The sequence below is a fragment of the Corvus hawaiiensis genome, chromosome 1 (genome assembly GCF_020740725.1).
Source record: "Corvus hawaiiensis isolate bCorHaw1 chromosome 1, bCorHaw1.pri.cur, whole genome shotgun sequence".
Classification (NCBI taxonomy): Eukaryota; Metazoa; Chordata; class Aves; order Passeriformes; family Corvidae; genus Corvus; species Corvus hawaiiensis.
The window spans coordinates 20,376,178-20,388,768 of NC_063213.1; positions in this window are offsets into that span (position 1 = coordinate 20,376,178).

Consider the following 12,591-nt stretch of genomic DNA (forward strand, 5'->3'; position numbering starts at 1 on the left):
GTGTTGCTTGTAATCTAATCTCCCAGTTATTTTCTCTCTTTGTCAAGAAATGTACAAGAATGTCATGAAATAATTTTAGTAGTGGAATGAGAAGAGCAGTGGCTTATGATAAGCCTTTCTGATACAGTACTTTAAATATATATTTAAATTTTATAGAAATCAATACCTTAGATATAATTAAAATCATGGATGAATGAATTGAATTAATACTGTAAAACATGCAAATAAATGAAAGTTCAGTTGTCCAATTTTATTTCATCAAACCAAACTGAGTTAACATGCATGTCATATGAGATTCCTTAAATTATTTCATAAATAAAAATAATTTTTTTATAATTAAATATACCTGTTTAAATATCACCACATCTAAAACTTGTAATTGAAAATTTCAAGGTAGACAGATAAAACTCCACCACAAGAGGGCAGCAGGAATAAAAAAGGGCATGTAGCAAGAGAAAAATGCACATTGAATAAGCAGCTTTGTAGCTGCATGACTTTTACCCGTGGTGAACCCTCTGCTGATGCTGAAAAGAAACTGTTTTACAAAGCTAAGGCTTACTTACTGGCTACTCTACAGTTGTATATGAAACATCTTTGGATGACATACAACACCATTCAAAGTTCACGATGTTAGTGATGATGCAATTTATTTCAGCTCATAGTATGGAGTACCTGCATCTCTCTGCACTTTGTAAATCAATATATGCACGTGTTTCTGTTGCACATTTTTAGAGAGCTTGTGACTTAGCAGGGATTATTTGCCTTTTAACCTGTCATCAGGTGCCTTGGAGTATGAAAATCCCTTCACAAAATAGAAAAAAAAAGGAAATAATTTCAAGGTAGTGAGAACTCAGCTGGTTTCAGGTGCAGCTCCTTCTGTGCCCCCATTCAGTTGCTTGCAGTGGGCACACAGTGCCTGCCCACCAAGGCACTCTTACCTGAGCAGACTGAACCTCCCACGTGAGCCGGCAATTTGCCGTAGTAATTTACGTACAGGTCTTTGGTCCCATTTGCTTCATGCAGGCTGCGTGCCTGGGGCTGAGCGATGAGCTATGATGTCACTTCTCCCGAGCTGGGCAGCACTTACTGCACTGCCTTACACGGGTCAGTGGGTGAGGAGTACGGGCAGGCAGCCGCATAGACATCCATCAAAGCAGCACGCTCATCCTCCATCTGCAGGGAATTCTGTGCTGCTCTCCCCTCCAGCCCTGGCGCAGCACATGTGGGCAGAGGAACAGCTGCTAGGCTGTGTCCAGAGTGGGAATATTAGATGCAAATCCAGGCATAGGCCACAGATCTCGCTGCAGCTCAGTGGTCACCCCTAAAAGGGCTTCAGGCAGCAGCAGGGACCTCCCAGACAAACTGGTGAGCTGCAGAGGTGGTCTTGGAGGGTGCTCTCATCATAGGTGGGCCCCATGATGAACTGGGCAGTGAAGGAGCCACTGTGAGGAACGTGGGGAGGAGATGGGCAATTGGGACACAGAGATCAGGGATAAGCACGTCTGATGATTGAAGAAGAAGCACAGGACCCACTAAAAGCACAGCTCTAAAGAAATTTAAGCTTCTGTGTTAGCAGGGTGCAGCATCAGCCAGTGCAGCAAACCTCCACACACACTTTTTTTCTTCTGACATTAATGCACAAACTTTTCCCCTTTTTGATTTTTGGGATTTTTGATTCCTCAACAGATATGGTCCCATTCCTGCTCTCTTCAGTCCATCTGCAGTGGGACTACAGTTTTGACAGTAACTCAGGGCAGAGGAAGGTTGGACTGAAGGCATGTTTTTAACCAAGGGGCAAAATTAGATAACCCTCCATCCTTTGCTTTACCTGTCCTGGGCTTCTGAAGGTGTTTTGCACAGACATATAATGAGTCAAGGACAGAAAAAATTAACTACTGGACCAACAAATTAATTTCTTGTTGGTGTGGATAATTGCATCATATCATCATATCCCCAATTTTTATCATGTCTCACTGAACTTAACAATGCCAGAAACAGCTTATTTAAAAATGTAGAGCCAGACTCTTTTTTTTTTAGTGATGTGAACATTTGTAAGTTTTGGAGTTGTTGTTTTTTTTTTCTGTATACTTCGGCAGTACTAAGAGTTGTTACCTCTTGGTTTTGGCACTTTGGGCTAGCTCTCTATTGTAACTTCTGGGTTCAAGTAGGTAGCTCAGTTTGTAAGACAAAGACTGGATTCCCAGGAAACGACTTGAAAAATATCTCTTTCACTCTTCATAAGGGATCTTATTACTACTCTCATAGATAAAATGAAAGGCTCTAACTCCATCTAATGTTCAAACTGCTGAGTACCCAGCATCTGTGTGATCTGCTTGCAAAATATGACAGCTTTGCTATGGTACAAATATTATACTCTTACTGTCACAGTTACACAACATAAAAACCATCTGAACAACACACACAATAAGATACAGCATAATATAATGCAGCACACATCCTTAATTGTCATTGTAGTGGCCACTTGTCTTTTTTATTGTTATTCTTAATATTGTTTTAAAGTTTTTGCTAACCAGTTCATTTCAGTAAGTATAAGGATGAAAGACAGAAGTTCTTGTAAGACCACAGTGAAGTCAGCAGTGATGAAAAATAAGATTAATACTTCTGTCACAACTAGGATTTCCAGCTCATTCTTAAGATTTCATCTGCTTTTCAAACAGATTAGTACTCACCAAAAGCTTTGCCAACACTGTCTTGTGACATACCATAATTAATTTGAATGTTTGTGCCTTTTACATCAGCATGTCTCAACTGAACACTGTAAAAAGAGAAACTGTACCTGTGTTTATGGGGAAAGCTCAGACCTGTAAGTGGACATGCTTGGGTACACACACAGCCTTTTCCTTTAAAGCCTACCTTCTTGTATTCAAACACAAATTTGAAAATCTATGAGCCACGATAATATTAATTCCCAGTTTCTTTGACCCCTCATAAAACAAAAGAAGAATGAGTGTTTGGCTAAAAGGATTCTAATGATGCCTTTGGACTCTTATGTTCACGTAATGACTAGTAGAAAGATTTATATGCCCTGTATAGGTATAATTAGACACCCACAAACCCATTGACCCTGATGAGGTGAAGAGCTCTCCTGCTTTTTGTTTCAGCAGTTGAATCAATACTTGCACGTTTTACCACTGTGGAGTGAAATTGAGGAAATGAAAATCTGATAATTTTGCTCCCAGTGCAGTCTAGACAGAGGAGAGCAGTTTTAGTCTTTGACAGGAAGATCTATTTCCAGTTACTCAAAAGGCTAGTGTCAATTTTAAAACTTCTCTTATTATTGATTTTCAGTTTTGTTAAAAAGGATGTTTTATTAGAAATATTAGTCCCAGTTACAACGTAAGCTTATGTCTGTTTCACAGGTTGATGAAATCATGGTTTAATTTTAGTCTGAATCACAGGATACTTCTGCCTGGTGAGTTTTGTAGCAAAATATGTAGTCTGAAGAAGTTAATTTCATTGTGTCTTCTAAATCTACATAAGTCAGAACAGAACTCAGTATGCAATGGTGCAGGTTCATCTAGGAAATTCAGTGTATATGAAGAAACAACATGGCTAAAATATGTAGAATAAATATCGTTTGACAAAATTGTAATATAAGTGAAGGATTATATTTATTTCAAATGTGTTGCTTTTTGTGGGGTTTTTCGTCTGTTTTGTTTTTAATAAAAGAAATAATTACTCATAAGTGTAAAAAATGCAAGAATATTAAATGGAAATCCTTTAGGTTGGACCTGGAGGCATAAGGCAATGATATTAAATTGCAAAGCAAAATGGTAATACATACCTGTAATTTTGGAAGTATCAGAAAACTGATGTTAACTTTTTTTTTTACCATGGTAAACAGTTTCAATTCAGTATAATGCATTATGTATGGCTATTGCCATTGATTTTTTTTTATCATATCAATAGACTCCACTGATTTTAATGTTCTATCACCTGGCTTTTACCTGTAGTGTCCCATTGTCTTATGTGCTGATTTTTTTGTAGAAGTTCATAATGTGTTGAAAACACACATAATCATAAGAGAACTGAATAAATTTCAGCAGAGTCAAAAATCCTCAAGACCCCTTAAAGACAAAATAGAAGTAATTTTATATGTACAGACTAAGAAGCTTAGGATTAGAATAGCACAGATGGTTCAAGTATTAACCAGAAATTACTTTTTGCACACACACAAAAATGTGTCAATAAGTAAGCTACTATAGAAATAAATAAACCACTTTTCTAATTCATTAAGAGAACAGGTGTCCGTTCTAGGGGTGCATCACATGCCTTGTTTTAATGCTCTGCCTTGTTCAAGGACAAATTAAGGTATAATACTTTGATATATAATCAGTTCTGAAGGCTTTGAATTACATTGGTATCTCTTTCAGCTCTCCATTTGGCAATGCTTATTGCCTTCCCCAAAACAGTTCACACTGGAAGTAATCTCCAGTGTTTGGGGGTTTTTTTGTCTGTGCCTATATTGTGCTCCTGAGAGAGACACAGCTCCTGGGGATGAAGAAATTGATATTAAATATGCATATCAAGACACATGGGTTTTTTTAACAGCTGTGTCTCCTGCCAATGCAATTTTATTAAGCACAAATTAATGAAGCTTTAGGACTCTCAGTCCTTGCTCGCACTGGGCTAGTAAAAGTAAAATTCTGATTTAATAAATCCTTCAAATAAGGAAGTAACCAACGCCACCCCACCCCCAACCCTACAACTCGTTACTTATGCAATCAAAGTTGAGCTTCCTGCATGGATTGCACAGTTCTTCGTTTGGCTGTACTTGAAATTATAAGTACTGGTATGACATTTTTTGAAGCATGTGTTGAGTCACAAGGTGCTGTGAATTTTGTTAATTGGAAAGTCTGAATTCATGTCCTTCAATCACAAATAATTATTTACCTGATATGGAATATTGTCTCACAGAGCCCCAAGGTCACACAAGATCTAAGATACTTATTATTCAGGTACTCATGGGAGTTGCCTTAGATTATCTAAATTTTTGCCTTTACAATACAGTATGTGATTATTTGAAAGGATTTGAAAATCATGACAAAATTATGTTAAGCACAGTAGCACTGAACCTTTTAAGAGTGTCTATGAGGCACATCTTTAAAAGGGCTAGTTTAGACCAGATAGGGAATGATTACTTCACCTAGATGCTAAGTATGCTGCGTAATTGCAAATTACTCATCAGTTGTTTGTTATGATTTTTTTACTCCTTTTTCAAGGTAACTCAATAAAACTAATGTGGAGGGGGCTTGTTTGTTTTGTTTGATTTTTTAATGTGATTTTTTTGTTTGTTGACATTTGGTGTTTTGGTGGGGTTTGTTTGTTTCTTTGTTTTTATTGTTGGTTAGGTTTTGTTGGGGAGTTAGGGATTTTTTTTTAAATAAAATAAACTAAAAATGTTGTAGATTGTCCCTAACAGTGAGGAATTGTACTTTTCTCCTCTCTGCTTTCAGTCACTCAAGATATAAACTCTTCAGTAGGTAAATTAAAACCCTAAGTTCCCTCTTTTTTTTTTTTGTAAATTTTACATGCTCTTTAAAAAAAAACAACTTATAAACAGCAAGCAAACACCAAAAAGTGATGTTATACTTTGCCAGAGTAAATATGGCTTTTGCTCAATATTTAGCGTTCAAGGCAGATGGCTTTTTTTTTCCTTCTGTAAGAGTTATTAGGTGTAGTTTTATCCCAGAGTATCATTGCAATACATAAAATCATCTTTTTCCCATATGTGTGTTAATAATGAGGAAAAAAATCTAGAAATACGAAGGGAAAGTTGCATGTAGCTTAAAGGAATAGTTGAAAGTCTATTGCTAAGAAGATTATTTGCTAATGAAAAATTTGTTCTTTGAATAACCTCTTATTTTTCTGTGTTTACGAAGCAAAATGTAACACTGTGTAGCTAGTGACTTTTAGATCAAGATTAAGGAAAACAAGATGAAAAACAGGAGCAAAATATCTGTGAAGTGGAACAGCACAATGGGATGTGAGCACCTGCCCGTTCGCAGGCTGGCTGGTCTCTGACGGTGACACGGTTCCTCTGCCTTGCATAAGAGCTCCTCATATTAAACCAGGAGCTGCAAACAGCAAGCAGTCCCTCGTGTGGATCTCTCATCCCGCAAACTGGTTTAAGAGCTACATGTTGTCACTTGCCTGTGCAGTTTAAGGAAGAGCAATGCAGCATAATTAAAGAGGAATAAGACCGGAAGTCCTCCTAGCTGTTGCTACTGTTTTGTACTGAGACCAATTAGCTAATACCAATTTCTGTGCTTGAAGTACAAAACTTAAACCCCTCCTCAGGCTTGTCCATAAAGGATGGATTTAGGCACTGTCAGTGTCTTTAGAATTACTGCATTCTTCACACCCACCACCCCTTTCTTTTGTTAAGTATAGTACTAGGGAAAAAAGGATCAAATTGTATGGTTTACACCCTCTCTAATAATTCACCTGAAAGAGTAAGTGAAATTTTTGTGTTTTCACAACCATGATTCACACCTGAATTTTTTAGAATGCTCTTCTTTGAAAACAAATTGTAGTACAACCTTCATGTTCAGATAAGCTGTCCCTCTTTTTGTTGCTCATTCTTGAACTGGATGTATAATCGAAGAGACTGCCTAATCTTGGCAGAAGTTTCTCTGAATAAAGTGAGATAATGTGGATCCTGAATTAGAGGGAGAGCAAAAAAATGTGCGGAGAATATGAGGGATGGGAGAATCTGGCCTAAACTTACCCTCATGCTTTACACAAACACACAGACAACTTTAGAGAACAATTCCTATTTCTCAATTAATTCCTAAATGTAGTCCCTATGCAGCAACCTATGAGAGTCTAAATGCCATGAGTATGTGTCCTCAGCACCCTTGCTCTCAGACAGCTCATGAGTTTCTGTACAGAGTGGATTCCACTTAGTGGATTATATTGGTCAAAACTATTCAAAGCACGACAAAGTGCAAAGGCTCAACTGTTTTGTAAATAACATGTTATAAACAAATGTTAATAATGCAATTGAACATCATTCATTACAGCTCTAGATAGACGATGGAAGGAGTAATTCACATCTTTAAAAGTCCATAATTACATAATTATACAATATTCCGTAGTTGCAAATAATCATGTAAATATAGAATTGAAAATTTTAAAAAATGTGTTGCATCAGAAATTGGATAATAGGGATTTTACTGTTGAAGTGAACTAACCATCTCAGATGAAAGCTTGTGCATTCATGTACATCAGTCTCAGTTCTCCATTAGAAAAAACATTTGCTGCTTGTAATCCTTGAAAATTATAAAGCAAAAACATAACTTTGAATTGGAGTTAAAACAAGTAAATGGCATTTTTGTTTAATTTTTCAGTGGAAGCAAAATTTACTGCCTTGGAATAAAAAATGGCTTTCAAGCCGACAAAAAGGTTATGTTGAAAACAAGCTTTATGCTCCATAACTGATTAAGAAATCAGTGAATATTTTTTATTTGAAATTAGCCCTTTTTCTACAGTAAAGTGGATTAACACTTCCTGAACTTTCCTTAAAACTAGGGGAAAGGCAGCAGGAGGATAGGAGTAGGTTAGTCTAGTGCAGCATAGTTGATAAACCATTCCGTCGTATCCATAAGTTCATAAGCCTGATGGACCGACATCTAAAGATGTAAGTGATATAATACTAATTTAAACTGAGTTTGTCTCCCACTGAGAATTCTCAATGGAACTTGGGGTTTAAGGCTGAAATTTCATCACCATGAGATTTGGGATACACTATGGTGGTGCATCATGTAAACTTCCTTATGAGAAAATGTCTTTATACCTACAATCAGTGTTTGTATTGATAGACAAAGTTAAATCCAGCAGACTTTTTAAAAATAAAGCTGAGTTGAAATTAACACACGACGATGGAAATCATTTACTCTTTATGTAAAATGTAGGTAGTAATTTCTTTGCCAGGAGGATTCTAAACATATTGGGTTTTGCCTACCTCTCACAGGCTAAACAACACATACACGTGTTTTTTCAAATAGTTACTGGAAAGGATTTCTTTATTCTTTCAGTCAGGAACAAACACTCACGTGTGAATGAACACACACAGAATTGTGTTTGGGGCACACACACACTCGTTTAGGGCAAGCACTTAGGAAGTTGTCTTGAGCTCTTTTGAATCATTTGTTTTTTCTGTATTGTTCTTGTTGAGTGATCCAGTGATAGCACAACTACATTTTCTGTCACCTCTACAGACAAAGGCTTTAATGGTATTACTAATTTTGAAAATACAAGAGACAATTCCTACATTGAGATCTACAGCCCTTTCCAGGATTCGTAATGAATTAGTAGCACTGGTCCAGATGTGAAGAAAGGAAATAAGAGTTCTTTAACAGCAAGCTTTATCCCCTGATTTTGTTATCTACATCATTAAGAATTTTGTTGCTTTGCTTAAAAAAGAAATCTTTTAAAAAAATGCTTTCAACAAGATTTATCATATTAAAATACAAAGAATACAATTTGTTAGTTCAGTCTGGACAAACAATAAACAAACTGCAGTCCCTGCCACCTTTTTAATTATGAAAACAGCTCAGCTATGTTATCAATCCATCTTCCTGTCCTATTTCCTGCTTATATTTCTATCTTTGTACTTTTCTCCCTCCTAACATTGTGGTACTCTTAAAGGTTAAGAAGAAATACCTGTCACTCCTTCTTCTATGGAGTATATACATGGGATAAAATTTTAATTAGAGAATGCTGAGTCCAACAGTTGAATTCTGCACTAAGTACTGAAAGTAACAGGATTAGAATGCTTATTTTTTTACAGTAGGAAATGTGGAGTCTATTCCACAGAACTACAGTGTTGGGGTTTTTTCTTCCAAGCTCCGCCTTCTAGTGCAGTCTTTTTTCATTGTTTGACCAACTGTTTATGCTGTCAAATGTACTAGCCAAAAGCAAGAACATGATTTCTCATGTCAATTTGTCAATTTAATGTAGAAAACAGAACACAAAGGGCTACAGAGGTCTTGATATGGGCTATATGTTTCTAAGTAAAACTGAAGCACAGCGGATGATGTTCATAACTATGCCTTAATTGGTAGGTCATCTAAATTTGTACATTGCACCAGCTGAAGCCTTTTCAGGACATAAGATTTAATTCCCAGATGTAAAAGGTTGCAACAAAGATTTCTGATTGATTAAAAGGTGGTTTTTTAAAAATCTTTTGAATGAGGAATTTCCTTCTCAGAGCTTGCTTATTCTTACTTTCACAGCTGGAGAGTTGTTCATCCTCCAGTTCACTTGGCATCTTTTGGTTAGATAGCAGGGTCAGTGGAATATGTCTGTACCATGCAAATTGGAAGATCTGTTTAGATTTGACTCCGGACTTCCTTTTACTTGATATTTGTTGCCTCCATCGTTTCCCTGTAGGGAATGCAGACATTAGAAGAACAGAGCTAAGGATGGAGGTGCTTACCACAACAATTTTAATATAGCAGGTTTGGATTTATTTTCAGCAGGTGGCTCTTGTGGAAGTAAAAAATCATTTATTTGAAGCTAAAATTAGCAGGATAAAATGGTCCAATGGAATTAAAAAGAACATGTCTCTTCTGGTCATTCAGGTACAGAAAGTAGGTGTCATCTTTACACCTAGCCTAACAAAGACTCAACAGTGACAAAAAGTAATTTACACCACAATTAATGATGAATAATTCCTTTAGAACAATACAAACTGAGTCCATTCCAGTTTCTAGAAAAAATTACTTTGGTATAAAATGGGAGACTTTGAATATTATCTTACAAGGGTACATAAAACAGGAATTAATGAATGGATAGAAGGCAAAATATTCTTAATTGTAGTCAGCAATAAAATACTCACATAAATACCTAGGAAGGTGTACAGGTTTGGGAGGGACAATGTCAGTAGTGGACTATCATTGAAATTAGCTCAGCTGGTTAGAGCATGGTGCTAATAACACCAAGGTTGTGGTTTTCATCCCCATAGGGGCCAATTACTTAAGAGTTGGACTCGATGATCCTTGTGGGTCTCTTCCAATGAAGAATATTCTGTGTTTATATCCTGTGAACTCTCCACTGTCTTTAATATTACTGAGACACAGTGGTTGCTGATAACAAATCAAGATACAGTCAATACATTAATTTTATAGCTGAAATGTATATCTGAGTCAAACAGCAGTGGTTCTAGTACCGTAATAAAAGAACTACTGCTAGTCATTGACATGTGCCGGCTTTGAGTATTTCCTGCTATTTGTCAGTCAAAACAAATGTTATATATTTTGATCAACTGGGTTTAAAGTAACATATCAGTAAAAGTTAAATCTGAATCAAAACAAAGATTTACTAATTGAGACCAGATTTTTCAAATTGAATCCATTACTGTGGATTGCTCTGTGTTCTATTCTCATAAACTACACTGCCTTCAAAGAAGAGATATATGGGATCAGTACACAGGTCTGAAGTTAGCATGATCAAGAGGAAGACAAAAGCATTTGCTCTATTTTATAGTCCTTATTGAACAGGGGGTGATATCTGAAGAATGAGAGAGCATAAGAAATATCAGGGGACTGCTCTACTGGCTCATACTGCCTGTGAACAGGTAACTACCTCTTTCTCCACACCTCTGATGAGGAATCACCTGCAATTCTCTCCCTCTTACTCCCTTTCCTAGTTTTGCTAGGTTTGTAGAGAATTAGGACAAAAGCAATAATGTGAAATAGATTTTTTTCCATAAATAAATAGGTGCATGTGTGTGTTCATGTCTATGTACCTATAAAATCCTACACAAACACATGGATTCTCACAAGAGAAATGAGATAGAATTAAGACAAAGGGAAATTTGAGTTTAAGGAGGGAAAACCAATTTTTGTTATACTTAAGTTTTAAAAATTGTGCTTCAGAGTGTCATCATTTTCTCAGGAAAGTGAGGGGAGTCTTTTATATTGGGACATTTTCAAGTGAGATGGATAGAACCTGCTGGTTATATACTTGGAGTAATGACTTGGCAAAGAGAATACTTGTCACTGACCTTTTTTATTATTTTAATGTATCATCAATTTTCCTCAGAAAATATCTTGTATTGAACATAGTTCTTGCAGTCTTACCAGCAATAGTCACAACATGAAGATTCTTTGCATTGTTTAAGCAGTCTGAAGTGAATCCCTTTGTGATAAGTATATCTCGTTCTTCCAATGACTATCATTTTCTTGTGCTGAAAGTAAGCAATGTAGAAACGCAGGCTAGGCAGATCTATCTACCCTTTCATTGTCTAATAATCAAGTTCACCCTATTTCAGATAATTGCAAGAGAATTTGATCATGAATGTCTTTGAAGAATTTAACTACAGGTGTCTAAAATTTAAACAAATCCTATAGATACGCCTTATATAGTATGTGCTAAATAGGAACTTAGAATACCTTTCCAATACAGAATTTGTTAATTTTTCTTTCTCCTGTATGAGGAATATTATTAACCCTCTGCACCTGTGTGTATTCCCAATACTGAAAAATAGTGCAGATTTATGAAGAGATTGTTTCTTTCTAGGAAGTTACTGTATGTCTTCTCACGGGCAGAAACCCCAGGAGGAGAATTTACACCCCAGAGGAGGTAGCTTCCTTTTTCAGTCTGGCAAAGATCTGAAGAATACATTGCAATTTTAGCTGCAACACCACTCTAGAAATCTATCAGCAATCTCTAGGAATTAAACACTGGTGGTAGGAAGTAGCTATAAATGCTTTTCAATTTGTCCGTTATTCTTGGTAGATGTATGTTCTCTTTTTATAAAGAAAATATCTGAAATGCAAATTACTTTGTTATGTAACTATTGTGTCAACTTTGTAACATAAGAAATAACAGATATCCATATATTAATCTGCAGCATGTTGAAGGGAGAAGAAAACCATTTCTTTCACTGTCTCTTAAGAAAATTAATTGTGTCTAATGATTCATAAATCACTATTTATAACTCAGTATAAACAGTTTCCCCATTTTACAGCTTTTTCAGAAAAGCTTTTCATTGAAAGGAAAATGAAAATGTTCAAGGAAAATGGAAAGTTCAATGAAAACACTACACTTCAAAATATAATAGTGAGGCTAAACTTCTAGGAAGCTTTCTTTGAATATATACCACTCAGGATGGTTTAGTGGATGCTGTGATAAAGCTAAAATACATCCTTTTAAATATGTGTTGAAGGGCATGTGCTAAAGAACAGAAAAAAATGAGATATTATTCTTGTCTAAGGCTATTTTTACACTATGGTATTTTTGTCTAAGAAAATATCTTCTTAAAATGGAGCCTAAAATACAACTTTTTATCTCTTTTTGTTTGCAGATTGTTTTTTTAATCTGTTAAGCTTACTTTTAAATACATATGTGTGACATTAATGGCCCTGGAAATGCAAGGTGACATTAAATAATCTTTCATAACCAATTTAAAAAGTATTTCCCCAGTTCTGGGGACCTGATAAAATGTCTTTACTGAACTGAAGTTGGAAGTTTAGGGAAAACCCTTAAATTACTAAGAAGAATGCTTAATACATGACAAATAGCAAGCAAATGATATGCTGCTAAACATAGCCTTTGAATACA